Genomic DNA, 17,689 nt, shown 5'->3' on the forward strand with positions numbered 1-17,689 from the left:
GGTACAGAATCCCCTACTCTTGGTCATGGTGACCGAAGAAGAACGCAAACCTGAGACTGAGACCCCTCGCCCTAGCCTCAGGTAAGAACACAGTTCTCTCCCATATGAATAAAAAACAGCTTCCCGATATACCTGTAAGTAGTACAAGAGAAAAGAGCGCCACGCAAATTCGAAGTCTAAAGAACCGAGTAAAGAAACCACCCCTTATCAAGGCAGGCAAATGGCCCGATCAGACGACGTCCAAATCAAGCAGCCAGACAAGAAGAAAGTAGGCAAAACGCCTGGAAGTGCCAAAAACTACTGCCCTCATGTTTTAAAATGAACGTGAAGCCTTGGGTGGCATGGGGCAAAACCGAAAGCGTTGCTCCAAGAGAGGCAAGCAAACCAAGCACCGATTCGGAGTCCAGTGCAAATACCGGCGATGCGATGGTCATATTGGGATATGAAAGAATACGCCTGTGAGACTGATCGCCGTAAAGAACTCCCACTAATCGACCCCAACAAGAAAACTGTAACACGTCCCTGCACCTTTTGGACCGGGGGGACCAGCATTACCGCCTCGAGCGCCAGGAAGTCTCGAAGGGGACCCTGCACCCGCACCACCTTAGGCAGCCCAACATACAGGGAGGTGCAGAAAGAACCAGCAAAGGGATAAGAGGATGCCAAGTTGACCAGACATGCTCAGGTCCCCCCTCCCCCTCTGCTAGGACATCGAAGGAGTCAGCAGACCCCTATCAAACGACACCCGGGAGGCCGGGGAACGGGCTGGACGAGAGTGGTAAGCTCTGGACGAAAGAAAACCACCTGGAGAAGACCCCAGGTTCGCAGCTTAAGAAAGATGGTAAGAAGAAGAACCCGGCCAACCTGGACTATACAGCCTGGATACTGAAAAGAAGGGTCGGGACAGCTAGGAGTGAAATAACACCACTTAAGCGTCCCCCAAAACCAACTGCTCCGAAAGGGAAGACCTCACAGTAAGGCACAAACAGGCTACAGTGCCCCTTGGCAAAGTCCATGAATCTGGATGGCTGAAAGAGAAGATTCCCCTCCCGAAATAGAAACATCAAGGAGAAGGCAAAATATCCTGGGCTTCCGCCTCCAAGAGTAGCCTAGTACATGGCGTCAAGGAGATGGGAACGCTCGAAGAACTATGTGCACAGGGAAAATTAAGGGGCTACGTAGCCGACGGCAGGAGAATAAGGTGCCCCATAATCTGGAATGGCAACCTGGAAACACAGCCCTGGCGTCGCTCCAGAAATGAATGAAACTGAGCCCTGCACACTGGAAAAGGCAAGGTGCTACCAAGCCACCCCGCGCCATCAGCACCGTGCAGGTCAACCGGATACCTAGCACTCCAGTACCAGGAAAATTGTTATAGCACTACCAGATACCAGCCGCGCGGCCCCAAGGCACCAAGCAGAGAAAAACAGACACCAGGCAGAATCCTTACCATACAGATAATAGGATAGGACTGAACCAAGATCCGTGAATCTCCCTGCCGCTGATCTCCCTCAGCGGCAATTTGCCTGTACCGACTCAGTGCAGGGAGAAGCTGCAACTGAGAAGCCAAGCATGGATCTCCCACTCCAGCAACCTGAGGCACAGCCAGAAGGCTCCTCAAGAACTGCCGCTGGAGAAAAACTCTCACAGGGAATCAAACTGACGCGGCAACAGCAAATGTAACCCACAGCCGCATCAATTTGTATTACCCCCTTTTTTTTTTTTTTTTTTTTTTTTTTTAAATAAAAAGAACAGGGAGACTGCGGGGAGCGCCGAGAGAAGTCAGCTGCCGAACCGACTCTGAGGACGCAGCGGCGCCCCCGCCAGCGTCTGAGAATTAGCGCGAGCCTCCTGCTCGCTGAAAGGCACCGGCTCCGCAAACATGGCCATGCGTGCAACCGGTACCCCGCCGCGGCCCACGCCGGGTAAACGGCAGCTGTAGGGAACAGGCCGGAAACGTTAGGGCCCTCCCGACCAAGCATTAGCACAAGCACGCGTCTCCCGCGCGCGGGAAGGAACCGGCTCGGACAATCGCGCCCAATTTACAAAGTTGGAGTCCACCAGGCGAAAATAAGTATACACCCGAAAAACTCAAAATTTAATCTCCATAGACAACACGAGCGAACTGCCCCCAAGTGCAGTGATTCAGAAATAAATAATCAAGGTGGTGAACCACGCGACTGCACAGCCGCAGTTTCCACAGAATTTACAAAAAACATAACCTACAGAACTCAGGACACCAACAACAAACCCCGCAGTTCCAAGACAACTGCAAAAACAAAACTCACAGCTCCAACACCACTAGAAAATATAAACCACAGTTCACAAAAAGAAGTACTCACAACCTTGATGGCAGGGCTGGCAGACGCCGGCAGACACCGGCCGAGCCCCACAGGAAGGGCACATTCATATATAGTAAATTTAGGTCTCTTTCACTTTTTTTTTTTTTTTTTAAGGGAAAGAAGAAAAAGAGAGACCTAGGTATACCCTCTATCACTGGAGGGAGGGTGAGGCAGGGACAAGGGAGGGCCCAAGTGTAACCTCTAAAGCCGGCACCGATCAGCCGGACACCCCTGTCTCACTGAAGAGAAGATCTCAACAGGAGAAATAAATCAACCAGCTCACTGAAGAGAAAGCCTCAACAGGAGAAAATAAAGGCCCAGTCACAGCCAGAGTCCAGGAGCTAGGGAAACAGCGGCCACACCTGCTGGGAGATAGAGAATACTGAGTAATCAGGAGGAGTGCCAGCCAATAGGACCACCTGTTAATCAGTTTCTCTATCTCCGCCTGCTGGTAGATGTGGGCTATCCCATTGGTCTCTGGATTCATCTGCTGCTGTTGCTAGGGAAGTGGTATATAGAGCCATAACTTTACCTACCCACCCACCCATCTATCAATTATTAATAATACAAGACAGCTTTATTTATTACTTTGATAATGAAGAATTAATATCAATTTCTCAATTACCTCTCCCTCCCCCACCCTCCCCACCCCGGATGTGTAAGGAAAAACTTAAAGAAGAATACATAAGCCATTAATGTGAAGCAGCAAATAAAGCCAATGGACTCCATGCTTTGTTAAATGAAACACTTGACCCCAAACATTCTGCATTCATTCTCTCATATTTGTATGTATTACATACATTTGTCCACCAAAAAGCATTATTCTTCTAATTACCCAGCCAACTATACCCTAGTGCTTCTCGCACAATGCCACACTGAATAGTTCTATTTGCCGATAGTATAAGGAATGCATATATACTAAAATGTGTCTCTATTAGACAGATTCGTAAAACAAACGCAAGTCCTTTGACTACAGCACCTGGAGATACACAAAGAACTTCGCACTACATTGAAAAGAACACATTTTTACAAAGACGGTTCTTCGGTATTTTGAGAAGAGACATTGACATGCATTGTTCTCTTTCATGCCGTTACTTCCTTCGGTGGAATAATATCTGTTAAACAAAGAGGTGTCTAACCAATATCAACCTGCACTATTGTTACCCTACACGGGATTAATGCACCTGAGAGCAGATCACATGTAACCTCCTGGCTGTCGGTTTTGATTAACACAATGAAATATTTATGTCCGCACCTCAACACAGGTTCAAATTAAATTGCTATAGACCTCGAGTTGCACTGCCTCTAGATAATGTACTTGAATGCAGTGATTATTTTAAGCAGCCCTTAAGCGCATCTCCTAGCTTTCCACGGAAATGAATGTGAAAGAGCAAAGATTTACCCAGTGAATGGAGAAGCTTGTCACTCTGTGAGTGGAGAAAAAAATTCCACTGAAACTTGATATTAAATTTAGAAAAATTGAGGCCAGCTAAGGGCTCCTTTTACGAAGGTGCGCTAGGGTTTTTAGCGCACGCACAAAATGACCACACGCTATAGCGCCCGGTAGCTGAAAATCTACCACCTAGCGCGCTCGGGAATTTAACGCATGCAGCACACCTTTGTAAAAGGAGCCCTAAATCTTTATTTAACATTTAGCAAGGTTTTATGTTATAGAAAAAAAAAAATGCCTTGTTGCATTGAGAGAAATAATGAAATTTTGTTTTGCAAGCCTAGAAAAGCAGGCGTCTACCGTATTTTCGCGGATATAACGCGCGCGTTATACGTGATTTTACGTACCGCGCATACCCCTCGCGCGTTATATGCCTGAGCGCGGTATACAAAAGTTTTTAAACATAGTTCCCACCCCGCCCGACGCCCGATTCACCCCCCCAGCAGGACCGCTCGCACCCCCACCCCGAACGACCGCTCGCACGCGCTCCCACCCGCACCCGCATCCACGATCGGAGCAAGAGGGAGCCCAAGCCCTCTTGCCCGGCCGACTCCCCGACGTCCGATACATCCCCCCCCCGGCAGGACCACTCGCACCCTCACCCCGAAGGACCGCCGACTCCCCAACAATATCGGGCCAGGAGGGAGCCCAAACCCTCCTGGCCACGGCGACCCCCTAACCCCACCCCGCACTACATTACGGGCAGGAGGGATCCCAGGCCCTCCTGCCCTCGACGCAAACCCCCCTCCCTCCAACGACCGCCCCCCCCCCAAGAACCTCCGACCGACCCGCGACCCCCCTGGCCGACCCCCCCACCCCCCTTCCCCGTACCTTTGGAAGTTGGCCGGACAGACGGGAGCCAAACCCGCCTGTCCGGCAGGCAGCCAACGAAGGAATGAGGCCGGATTGGCCCATCCCGTCCTAAAGCTCCGCCTACTGGTGGGGCCTAAGGCGCGTGGGCCAATCAGAATAGGCCCTGGAGCCTTAGGTCCCACCTGGGGGCGCGGCCTGAGGCACATGGGCCAAACCCGACCATGTGTCTCAGGCCGCGCCCCCAGGTGGGACCTAAGGCTCCAGGGCCTATTCTGATTGGCCCACGCGCCTTAGGCCCCACCAGTAGGCGGAGCTTTAGGACGGATGGGCCAATCCGGCCTCATTCCTTCGTTGGCTGCCTGCCGGACAGGCGGGTTTGGCTCCCGTCTGTCCGGCCAACTTCCAAAGGTACGGGGAAGGGGGGTGGGGGGGTCGGCCAGGGGGGTCGCGGGTCGGTCGGAGGTTCTTGGGGGGGAGGGCGGTCGTTGGAGGGAGGGGGGTTTGCGTCGAGGGCAGGAGGGCCTGGGATCCCTCCTGCCCGTAATGTAGTGCGGGGTGGGGTTAGGGGGTCGCCGTGGCCAGGAGGGTTTGGGCTCCCTTCTGGCCCAACTACACAAAGTACGGGGAAGGCGGGTGGGGGTGTCGTGGGGGTCGGCCAGGGGGGTCGCGGGTCGGCTGGGGGACGGGCGGAGGTTCTTGGGGGGGGGGCGGTCGTTGGGGGGAGGGGGTTTGCGTCGAGGGCAGGAGGGCCTGGGATCCCTCCTGCCCGTAATGTAGTGCGGGGTGGGGTTAGGGGGTCGCCGTGGCCAGGAGGATTTGGGCTCCCTCCTGGCCCAATATTGTCGGGGAGTCGGCGGTCCTTCGGGGTGGGGGTGCGAGTGGTCCTGCCGAGGGGGGGAGAAGAATCGGACGTCGAGGGGGGGCATCAGGCTTTCAGGATGGGGACAGGACTTCAAGGGGGGACAGGCAGACCTTCAAGGGGGGACAGGACTTCAAGGGGGACAGGCACGGAGAGGCGGGGCAGTGCACCGAAAGTCAGGGCGGGTGAACGGTGAGTCGGGGCAACCAGAGGAGAGTCGGGGCAGTGCACCGAAAGTCAGGGTGAGTCGGGGCAACCAGATGAGAGTCGGGGAGAGCGAAAGGAGAGTCGGGGTGGCCAGAGGAGAGTCGGGCAGCATGCGCGTTATATGCCTGAGCGCGGTATAGAAAAGTTTTTGTACATATCATCGTGATTTCTGCGCGCTATACCCCTGTGCGCGTTTTACAATGGTGCGCGTTATATCCGCGAAAATACGGTAAATGCCCCTTCCTCTCTTCAGCTCCTATTGTTTCACAAGTTGCTCACCTGTTTGTGTGTTTAGTTTTGCATCCTCATTAACCAAGTTCAATTTCGGCCTTGCATATAGAGTCACCTCACAGCTAGCTATATGTCCCTAGAACTGCTTAAGCCCAACTTTATTTCCATTAGAAAAGCTACATTACAGAGGTGATTTACTAAGGCTAACGCTCTTATCATATGTTACTTTCTATTTGATCCATTTTATACAATGGGACCTATGTCAGATAATATGTGATAACAGCATTAGCGCATACTAGCCATTAGTAAATGCCCAGCCTGGGGTTATCCAGTAGAGAAGTGCAAGCATTTGAAACATTTCTCATGTTGTTTCATTTTGCTCTGAAACTTAAGGACAACAAAAAACCTGAAACTGTGCGTTCTTTCTCCGTCTCTAACGCAGCAAAAATAATCTTAACGTGGGGCTCACTAAAGCATCACGTTTTAGTTTTTCCACGCATGTGAACTAACTATGTGGTAAATATTTCTTAGGAATTTTCTTAGGGGGTGTATTAGGGGCACAGATTAGGTGTTCCTGTGCATCCACCATTAGCATATGTTAAATGGTTTGTGTACAGATAATGCGGGAGCTCTTATCACCTATAAAACGGGCGGCAGCAAGTGCTCCCACGGTAAATTTTTTAAAAGGCCGCAAGCCATTCAATCCAGTCATATCCACAGATTGCTGATCTCCTATGAATCTCAGTGGTCACTACGCTCTTCTCAACAACATCTTCTTGCGGTTCCGTCCGTCCGTCAGTTGTTTTACGATACAACACGTAAAACAATATTTTCAGTAACCGCCCCCACATTATGGAACGCCCTACTCCTGACCCTGAGACAAGAAACTAATAGATTATGTAGCCTTATGTAGCATGTTACGTCTGTATTGTTTATGTAAGTCTGTTTCCTACTATTTTTTTAAAATTTTTTTAAAGCATTTTTCAAATTCTCTGTATAATTGTAAACCACTTTGTATTTAAAAGCGGTATATCGAGACCAAATAAACTTGAAACTTGAAAATTGGGGAAGTAAAAATGGTCTCAGCACGTGGAAATAACCCGTGTAAGAGCACACACTAAGGACAAGTGTTGCTGCAGCTTAGTACAAGTTTCAAGTTTTATTAAAATCTGATTGAACGCTTATCAGTACACTTCTCCCTCCGTATTCGCTGTGATAGGGGATTAACAGAACCGCAAATACAGAAAAACCGCAAATAACTTTTTCATATGTTATTCGCTGTTTTCTATTAAAAGCCATCTTGAATAAGGTGAAACCTCAAATAACATGGTGGGAGACCTGGTCTGTTCCTGAAGGAGAGGCCTGAAGAAAGTGCTGGGAATCGGCAATTTTTTCTGTAAATGCTTGGAATCGGCGATTTCTCTATGCAAACTGATATAATTTGGGGGAGGAGCCAGCAAGCTAAAAAAAACGTGAATAATCCAAACTGTGAATGCTGAAACTGCGAATATGAAGGGAGAAGTGTATTTCTAAGTGATGTACAAATACAAAAGGGAACACAGTAATATAAATATTCAGTCTCACCTATGCAAAAACAAAACAATTAACTAACCAAAAACATAAGGATAAAGGGAGGAACTACAAATCTTAATAGGGCAGAGAACATATAAGGCAGGGGTGTCAAAGTCACTCCTAGAGGGCCACAATCCAGCCGGGTTTTCAGCATTTCTCCAATGAATATGCACGAGATCTATTTGCACGCACTGCTTTCATTGTATGCTAACAGATCTCATGCATATTCATTGGGGAAATCCTGAAAACCCGACTGGATTGCGGTCCTCGAGGAGGGACTTTGACATCCCTGATATAAGGTAAGAACATCAAGGCGGGAAAAAGATATGAACAATGTTTAAAATCATTGTTTTAAAAAAATCTGCAGAAGAAAAGAAAAGATTTCCTCTCTTACCGCCCAAGGGTAATTGCCTTGGGGTCATCATTTCTTTTGAAGTTTCCTGTTAAATGCTGTGTTTCATTTCAAGGGAAAAATGTTTTAGTTTATGAACCAAAGCAATTGCTAGAATTTATTGTAGCTAGAGAAGGGGGAGGAGTGACTATTGGTTCAATGGCTATGTCCGCAGTATAATGAACCGGCTATCTGGGGGAGAGACCATGCCTTCTAATCTGTCTAATTGAGATATATAACTTTCCTTATTTACTTTTTGTATACCCTGTTCTTGGATCTTATTTGTGGACTAAATAATTTGATTTTTTTTTTTTTTTTTTTTTACTTCCTTTAATATGTATCAACCTGGCACTTGTGACTTAGGGCTCCTTTTACAAAACTGCGATAGCATTTTTAGCGCCCGCAGAATTTTAGCACGCGCTAAACCGCGCTACGCGGCTAGAACTAATGTCAGCGCCATGCTGGCATTAGCGTCTAGCACACGCAGCCATTTAGCGCGCGCTACGTGTGCGCTAAAACTGCTAGCACAGCTTTGTAAAACGAGCCCTTAGGGTGTTAATTTTCCGATCCTGTTGCAAATTTATTTTGCTTGTTGTGTTATATTTAAAGTTTCAATAAAAATAAAGGAAAAAAACTCCAAACCTGGCAGATTAAACTATGAAAGAGACAAATGCTGTCCCTTGATTTGCTAACGTGACTTCCAGTATCAATGATGTCATTATCTCCATTTTCTGAAAACCCTATCATCACTAACTTGAAAGCTGACGGAACTGGAGTCCAAAATAATGACCTCCTGACCTAGGAGCTTCCCTTACCCCCAGCCTCGTCTACCACACTCTTTATCATCATCCATATGTTTCATATCAAGGAGACCATACCAGAGTAGAAGAACCAGGGTTTGGGAGATTTGTTGGGGGTTTTTTTAACGTATTCGTCCTTCGGGACGTTTCTGCTAATCTAATCTAATAATTCATTTCTATACCGCATACCCGAAAAGTTCAATGCGGCTTACTAAGGGGAGATCCTGCCAATCCAACCTGATCAGCTTCTTTGACTGGGTAACGGGGAAGCTGGATATTGGGGAGTCCCTGGACATCGTGTACCTGGACTTTAGCAAAGCATTTGATAGCGTACCACACCGCAGGTTACTGAGCAAGATGAGTTCTATAGGATTAGGTAACACATTGACGAAATGGGTTGGGAGCTGGCTTGGAGGTAGGCTCCAAAGGGTGGTGGTGAACGGCACCCCCTCCGAAATGACGGAGGTGATTAGTGGAGTACCACAGGGCTCAGTCTTGGGCCCAATCCTATTCAACATCTTTATAAGAGACTTGGCAGAAGGGCTTCGAGGTAAAATAACATTATTCGCCGATGACGTCAAACTGAGTAATGTAGTGGGCAAATGCACAACAGACGAAGATTCAGTGCCCGACAACATGATGCACGACCTACTCCTACTGGAGCGATGGTCTAGGACATGGCAACTAAACTTCAATGCCAAAAAATGCAAAGTTATGCACCTGGGCAGCCAGAATCCATGCAAGTCTTATACCCTTAATGGCGAGATCCTAGCAAAAACAGTAGCAGAACGAGACTTGGGGGTAATCGTCAGTGAGGACATGAAGTCTGCCAATCAAGTGGAGCAGGCTTCGTCCAAGGCAAGACAAATCATGGGCTGCATACGAAGGGGTTTCGTCAGTCGTAAGGCGGAAGTCATTATGCCATTGTATAGATCCATGGTGAGGCCCCACCTGGAGTACTGTGTGCAATTCTGGAGGCCGCATTATCGCAAGGATGTGCTGAGACTGGAGTCGGTGCAAAGAATGGCCACCCGGATGGTCTCGGGACTCAAGGATCTACCATACGATAAACGGCTTGACAAATTGCAGCTATACTCGCTCGAGGAGCGCAGAGAGAGGGGGGACATGATCGAGACGTTCAAGTATCTTACGGGCCGCATCGAGGCGGAGGAAGATATCTTCTTTTTCAAGGGTCCCACGACAACAAGAGGGCATCCGTTGAAAATCAGGGGCGGGAAACTACGAGGTGACACCAGGAAATTCTTTTTCACTGAAAGAGTGGTTGATCGCTGGAATAGTCTTCCACTACAGGTGATTGAGGCCAGCAGCGTGCCTGATTTTAAGGCCAAATGGGATCGGCACATGGGATCTATTCACAGGCAAAGGTAGGGGAGGGACATTAAGGTGGGCAGACTAGATGGGCCGTGGGCCCTTATCTGCCGTCTATTTCTATGTTTCTTACATAATACCATACAAAAGGATCAGATTAAATACTAAACAGATGAGTTTTCAATTGATTTCTAAAATCATAAAAAGACTTAGAACAAAGTAGCAGGGGTTTTCATTCCCTGTCCCAGAGAGCCGCTTGGTAAGCAAGCAGACAGTGATGAAATTTTTTGTGCCGACATCCTTTAGTTGAAGGAAAAGCTTAACAAGCCATGAGCACTTCGCTGATGTTTGGATCCAGCAAAGGAGAACAAATCGAAAAGATAAGTGGACGTCATACCAAAAAGAACTTTATAACAAAAACACCCAACCTTAAATTTAACACAAGCTTCAACAGGCAACCAATGTAATTCTCTGCTGTGCAGTGCTGTTAGGATTTCTTACACTTTTTGGCGTCTTTCTAATGGCGACCGCTGGTGCCTGACCGTGAGCTGTTTATGCTAGATTTTGTATTGTATGTCCCCTGAGGAAGGCAATTTGTATAACGTCGAAACTTGGATCCGTGTTGGCACTCATAGGAATAAAAATTACTTTGGATTGGATTTGACTTCTCAGCTGTCCCCTTCTTTGGTTCTTCTGTGGTGATTAGAAGGGCAAATTGTCTTCTTTTCTTCATTCCTTTCCTCGCACAGAACACCATGGCATGTTCTTTCAACAGAGCTTGGCCACGGAACAAAGAGTTCCTGTGATGTTTTAAAGATTTTATAAGGACTTAGTTTAATCCACTTTATTATCCGACTCCCCCACCCCCAGAAGTCGCCAGACCAAACAGTCCCAAAAGAAATGCACCTTCTGTTCTTAATGGATGAGAAGAAAATTAACTAGGTTGGGAAACAGGGAACTTTAAAAGGCATTTTCAAAAAGAAAGAATGAGGCTAAGTACACTTGGAAAAGAGTTTGCAAAACACAGTGAGATCTGGCGTGGCATTTTGCCACTATGTGCTGCAGAATAATAGGTGTCTTGAGTACTCATTATTTTTCCAATTTATTCATAATAGTTTCCACCTGAAATTCAAGACAGATTTATTACTCCAATAAGAATATATATCAAGTAAAAAAGAGTTCTTCACCCTAAAATTGGACCATTTGCAATTAGCGTGTTCACTGGCAGCAACACTCAGAAAATAGGAAAAAAAAGTAATTCTAGAATATGTTTCCTTCACCCCCATCTCTCATCATTTCCACACAGTGTTCTAATTATGACTCGGCCATTTTACCGTTCCTAAAAAAAAAAAATCTTTAAATTAGAGCCTGATTTTCGATACCTCACCCTACGGTACCTCACCCTAAGGCTGCCTAACTTAATTGGCGATAAACATTGCGGTAATTGACCGTGCCATTTAAAACCAATTAAAAAGTTAACTTTAAAAAAATGCAGGCACCCAGCAGCGCTGTGATCGCATCTACGGAGGCAGCTAAGGTCAAAGTAGGTGTGATTAGCGCCAGAAAAGACCTTGGCTGCCCTTAGGCACCTCCGAAGATGCGATTAATCTCAGACATAGGCGCCCGAAATATAAACCTTCAAATCCCTGGCCTGCATGGCCAGTGGCTGTGATTCTACAAATGGCGCAGTTGCATGATTAAAGACCCGATCACTTTACAGTGTGGATTTGTGTAGCGGAGCAGGAAAGAAGCACTTAAGCGTCGTGGAAAAAAAAAGCGCGCAAGAGCCGCGTGTCAGTCTCTATGTGTGCCAGCCTGTTACTTCAACGTACAAGTGTTTTAAATTGTTCCACCCTGCTATCCCGTTCGTATGCCGATCAGCAAGTGGACTATGCACCTGAAAGATAAATCTCTACTAAATTTACGCTTTTTGCTGTAAGTTTTTTGGTGACTTGATGATAAATTGAGATATTTTTGAATAGAGATGGGAGACTTGCCCCCCTCCTCTTTTACTAAGGTGCGCTAACCAATCAGCGCGCGCTAAACGCTAACGCGTCCACAGACTAACATGCACGCGTTAGCGACTAGCGCGCGTTAATCGGTTAGCGCCCCTTAGTAAAAGAGGGCAATAAAGTGGAGTTTTTGGACCAAGGATGTGCCTCCTGCTTCAAAATAAAGTTCATTTGAAGATAGGTGAAACCCTCCGGGTACGTTTTTAGTTCTATCCTGGGTGACATCGAGGTCTTTTTCTCCACTATTTTCAACTATTATTGGTTAGTCCCTGCATCAGCTACTTTTAGATTAAAGACTGTTGCGTGACTGACATGTGATTGAACTAGGCCAGTTACTGGGCAGACTTGCACGGTCTGTGTCTGTGTATGGCCGTTTGGTGGAGGATGGGCAGGGGAGGGCTTCAATTTCTGGGAGGGTGTAGATGGGCTGGAGTAAGTCTTAACAGAGATTTCGGCAGTTGGAACCCAAGCACAGTACCGGGTAAAGCTTTGGATTCTCGCCCAGAAATAGCTAAGAAGAAAAAAAAATAAAAAATTTAAATTGAATCAGGTTGGGCAGACTGGATGGACCATTCGGGTCTTTATCTGCCGTCATCTACTATGTTACTATGTTACATTGCCGTTTTCAGAGGCACCATCTGATAACAGCACCGTTTGTAGAATCCGGCCCTTAGAGGCTTCTTTTACTCAGCCACGGTAAAATTTGCAGTTACTATGTCTTAACATGGAATATGACCATGCGATAGCTACATATTAAAGGGCCCTTTACCTAAAGTGCAGTAAAATCTGGGCTTAGTGCATCCTAACCCAGGGCTTTCTCATGCATTATGCCCAGATTTTACACACCATTTTTTTTTTTGCAGTTTGTGCACTAGTGTTTCCATTAACATGGGATACCTGCAATAAGTTAACAAGGGAGCACTTACCAAGCAAGTGCTAAGTGCTAAGTGCTCCCATGTTAACTCTTTGTTAATCAGTTAGCACATTGTGAACCTAACTCACTAGCAGCTTCACTTCCACACCCATTCTCCACCCATGACGCCTCTCCTGAAAAAATATTTTGAAAAAATAAATAATAAAAACTACCGTATTTGCCGGCGTATAAGACGACTGGGCGTATAAGACGACCCCCCAACTTTTAGTTAAAATATAGAGTTTTGTTATATACTCGCCGTATAAGACTACCCCTTCTTCCGCACACCTTCTCTACCGCCCCGGGTGCAGCACAGCCGGCCAGGTCCCCTTACTTTTGTGGCACTTCCCCGACCGACCGACCGACAACAGCCCCGGTCCGACAAACCTCCCTGCCCTTAACCGCGAATCTAAATTACCTTCTTACAGCTGCTGTAAGAAGGTAATTTAGATTCACGGCTACAGGGCAGGGAGGATTGTCGGACCCGGGCTGTTATCGGTCGGTCGGGGAAGTGCCACAAAAGTAAGGGAACCTGGCCGGCTGTGCTGCAACCGGGGCGGGGCGGCCGCCCCTCTCCCTTGGTAGCCACTCGAACCGCGAGGCTACTCTCCTTCTCCTTATCTGCCCTGCCTGCAGCACAGAGCCGAACGGAAGTCTTCCCGACGTCAGCGCTGACGTCGGAGGGAGGGAGGGCTTTGTTTAAGCTTTGTTTAAGCCCTCCCTCCCCTCCGACGTCAGCGCTGACGTCGGGAAGACTTCCGTTCGGCTCTGTGCTGCAAGCAGAGAAGGTAGGGAGAAGAAGAGCCGCGTACATCCAGAAGACTGAGTACATCCAGCCCCGCAGGAGCCCCGCGACCCTCGGAGGCGTCCCCATGGGATCCCCGCGACCCTAGGGGGCGTCCCCACGGGATCCCCGCGACCCTAGGGGGCGTCCCCGTGCAGCTCTCTAAACAGTACCCGGCGTATAAGACGACCCCCGACTTTGGGGAGGATTTTAAGGTACTGAAAAGTCGTCTTATACGCCGGCAAATACGGTACTTTATTCACTAAACATTTTGGAAATTAATTCTTCTCAAAATTTTTCTTTTATGGTTTATATTTTTTTTAAGTTAACTATTGCAAACTGGGTCGAGCTTTCTTAGAATGAAGACTTGGTATATAAAGCCAAGTATTAGATTAGATTAGAATAATAATAAATACTTGGGATAGCACGTACTCACAAGCAAAATGCCTCAATTAACATTCTTTAGTAAAAGGGCCCTTAATGCAGTACCTATTAGGTGTACACTTTTCCCTCCATATTCGCGGTGATTGGGGCTGGACTGAACTGTGAATATGTAAAAAACGCAAATAACTTATATGGTGTTTCAACCTTTCCTGCCCTGCCTGTGGCCTCCTTCAAATTGAGCCCAGCGCCGCCATGACGGGTCCTCCTCAGCAGCTGAGAGAGGTGGGATGGTGGGCAGGGAGAGCCAGGGGATACCTCTTCCCTGGCCGGAGGAAGTCATACTCACGCTTTATCCACCAGCTCCTGCACTTTCCACATATTCGGCATGTCGGCAGCTTCCCCAACGGGGACAGACTAGCCTTGGCTGGTCCCTATGTAGCCTCTGGAACCGGACGGGAGCTTGGAGGGGGGGCGGGAGAGGGGAGACAGCCCATCACGGATTTCCTCTCCCACTCCCAGGAATCCCGACAGAGCAGCCGCGGCCTCACGCTCCTGCCTCCAAAGCCGTTGCAAGTCCAGTCGCTCAGGCGCAGAGTCGCAGCATGCACGTTACGGCGCTCTGCGTGGGAAGGCACGTCCTCTCGCAGGGCAGCCCTGCGTGGTGTAGCTTGTGGGGATGGGTGCAAGGACTTTGCTTCCTGGTTTTTCAGTTTGCAGTAGTTCCCGTTTCTGCACTCATGGAAAAACCACGAATATGGAGGGAGAAGTGTATTGCCTGCATTTTTCAATACAAGTCCCAAGTTAAAAGCTCTTTTGCACATAGTTTCGAGATGACAGCACCTCTTACTTAGGAAGCAGTACGTGATCCCACACAAAGGGGTACATTCTGCATACTTTAACTAAAAAAAAATCAGCGTGAAAAAAAGCAGTATTCTGTAAACAGCATCTAAAGATACGCTTCGGAGCCGGGCCTAACTTTAGGCGCAGCCAACAAAAAGAGTGCAAAACCACTTATTCTATAATCACATGCTTATCTTTGAGGAATGCCCCGATCTGCCAATGACCCTCTCAGTTTTGCACCCACATTTTTGACACTGCGTGGAAATGTTAAGTGCAGACCGTGCACCTAAATTTCCATGCATAAATTTAAATGAAAACAAATGAACATTAACAATCAGTGGCGTAGTAGGGGGAGGGGGCGGTTCACCAAGACGCCAGCACCCATCCTCTCTGCCCCTCCCCCCGGTTCCTTCCCCGCCCGCCCATTACTGTGCGCCCTTTCCCTTCCCCCGTACTTCTTTAATATTTGTGGCGCGAGCCGCAATCCCAACCTACTGCTCGCACCAGCAATGGCTCTTCCTCCGATGTGATTTCCTGGACCCGCGCCTAGGAAGTGACATCAGAGGAAGAGCCGACGCTGGCGCAAGCAGCAGGCTGGGGTTGCTGCGCACGTGGGTATGGGGGAAGGGGCGCATGCGCATGGCAGGAGGGGGCGGGGAAGGATCAGATGGGGGGCAAAGATGGTGGAACAGGGGTGCCACGGCCCCGGGCGAATCTCGCCCTCACTACACCATTAAGAATTGCTTGTTAAGATGCCAATCAGCACTAATTGGCTCATTATTCGATTAAGTTGTTCACGCAAATTGGGTGCGCACCCAAATTTCCACATGCAACTCACAGCGCCATTTATAGAATTCAGGGTTAACTGCGCAATACTATGCTCTATGCTCAATGCGATAACAGCTCAAACCTCTCCACACCAAGTCACTGCCAGTGCTCTGACCAGTTTACACCTCTTAGCAAAAACTACTATTAATTATTTCTATAGCACTACCAGACGCATGCAGCGCTGTACAGAGTCACAAAGAAGAAGAAAACAGTCCCTGCTTGAAAGAGCTTACGATCTAAACAGCCAAGACAGACAAACAGGATGTCATGGATACAGTTAAGGGGAACAGTTAATCAGCTGGCTGGGTTGGAGGGCAGAGGGAAGTACAGGACAATGAAGCCATTGTGACATCACTGATGAGGTTGGCTCTTATTGGTGGAATGAGGCATTATGACATCACAATCTCAGCTCTGCTTCCCAAAGACAAACAGGATGTCATGGATACAGTTAAGGGGAAGGGTTAATCAGCTGGCTGGGTTGGAGGGAAAAGGAGTAGGGTTAAGGAAAAACTGATATTAAATCATGGTTTAGTGCATGGTAATTGGAAAAACGCCTCAAAAGAGGTTACCACATTTGTGTGTTGGCTGCTTCTGCACACTAAACCATGCATTAACAGCCTAACACACGTTAGTAAATGGGCCCCTGAGCCTGCCGCAACCAAACTTGTGGGAGTGTGTGGTGCAGGGGTTAGAGCTACAACCCTGAGGTTGTGAGTTCAAATCACGCACTGCTCCTTGTGACCCTGGGCTACTCACTTAATCCCCATTGCCTCAGCTATATTAGGTAGAGTGAAAGCCCGCGGGACAGTTAGGGAATAATGCTTGAGTAGCTGAACAATTTGTAATCCGCACAGAATTGTAGGATACACAGAATATAAATTATTGCTGTTAAAGAACTTCATAGCAACTTGCAAAGAAACACACATAAATTATCAAAAGTTCCATAATAACTTTACAAATTGACATCAAATCTCATTGAAGGTTTTATCCTGCGTGCAAACGCCACCCCCACCCCCAGTTTTAGAACAATAATATTTTGCTCAGCCTTTGCAAAACCAGCTAAATGCTGCAATCCAACTGTTACCCAAACAATTTGCATTTTGTTTCAGTAATTTCTTATATTAAGATCATAGTTCCTCTTTGTCCTCACAATGCTTATAGTCCATTTAAAGAAAGAGCAACTTTTAAGCCTCTCAGCTGCCATGTGTCTATTTTCACGGCTTTCAGTTCTCCCATCACAGATACACATGCCTAAAGAGCTTTTCGAGAATTACTACAAAAAAAAAAAAATGAAGTCCTATTTTTATAAGAGTTTTGCACTGGCTACAAACCTGGCAAAATACCCTGGGGGCTTTTTAAAACAGAACATATCTGATATGTGGGGACAGACTAAGGCCCTGATTCTGCAAAGTGGGTCCCAATTTTAGGCAGCTGTAGGCGTCCTACAGCTGTCTAATCAGCCAATCGGGGTGCACGTTTTAAAAAAAAAATGCTCCCCAGGCAGGCCGCCTACATTGAAGTCGCCTCCGGGAGCCTAGGGAGGCCCGCAAGACCGCCTAAGCTCGCCTAAGGGCCTTAGGCGAACTTAGGTGGCCCTATACGTCTCCCTAGTAGAGGAAGAGACACTTACAATGTAGGCCAGCAAAATGCTGGCCTACATTGTAAGTAGACGCGGCCGCTATACTTATCGCGGCAAGGGATCTCCCTGCCGCAATAAGTATAGCAGCCGCGGCCGCCTGTCCGATTGCCAGCAGGAGGGTGCCCAACCCCTCCTGCTGGAAGATGCCCCCCCCCCCCCGACACAACCGATCGCCGGCAGGAGGGTGCCCAATCCCTCCTGCCGGAAGATGCCCCCTACAACACTACCGATCGCCAGCAGGAGGGTGCCCAATCCCTCCTGCCGGAAGATGCTCCCCCCCCCGACACTACCGATT

The 17,689-nt window shown here is 47.9% G+C and overlaps 1 protein-coding gene across 1 annotated transcript in view; it reads right to left on the bottom strand.

Annotated features, from left to right (window-relative positions):
• The window catches only part of AFF2 (AF4/FMR2 family member 2), an 877,713-nt gene that overhangs the window by 835,360 nt on the left and 24,664 nt on the right, over positions 1–17,689 (bottom strand). The window lies entirely within an intron of this gene.

Source organism: Geotrypetes seraphini, chromosome 5 (genome assembly GCF_902459505.1).
Source record: "Geotrypetes seraphini chromosome 5, aGeoSer1.1, whole genome shotgun sequence".
NCBI classification, from domain to species: domain Eukaryota; kingdom Metazoa; phylum Chordata; class Amphibia; order Gymnophiona; family Dermophiidae; genus Geotrypetes; species Geotrypetes seraphini.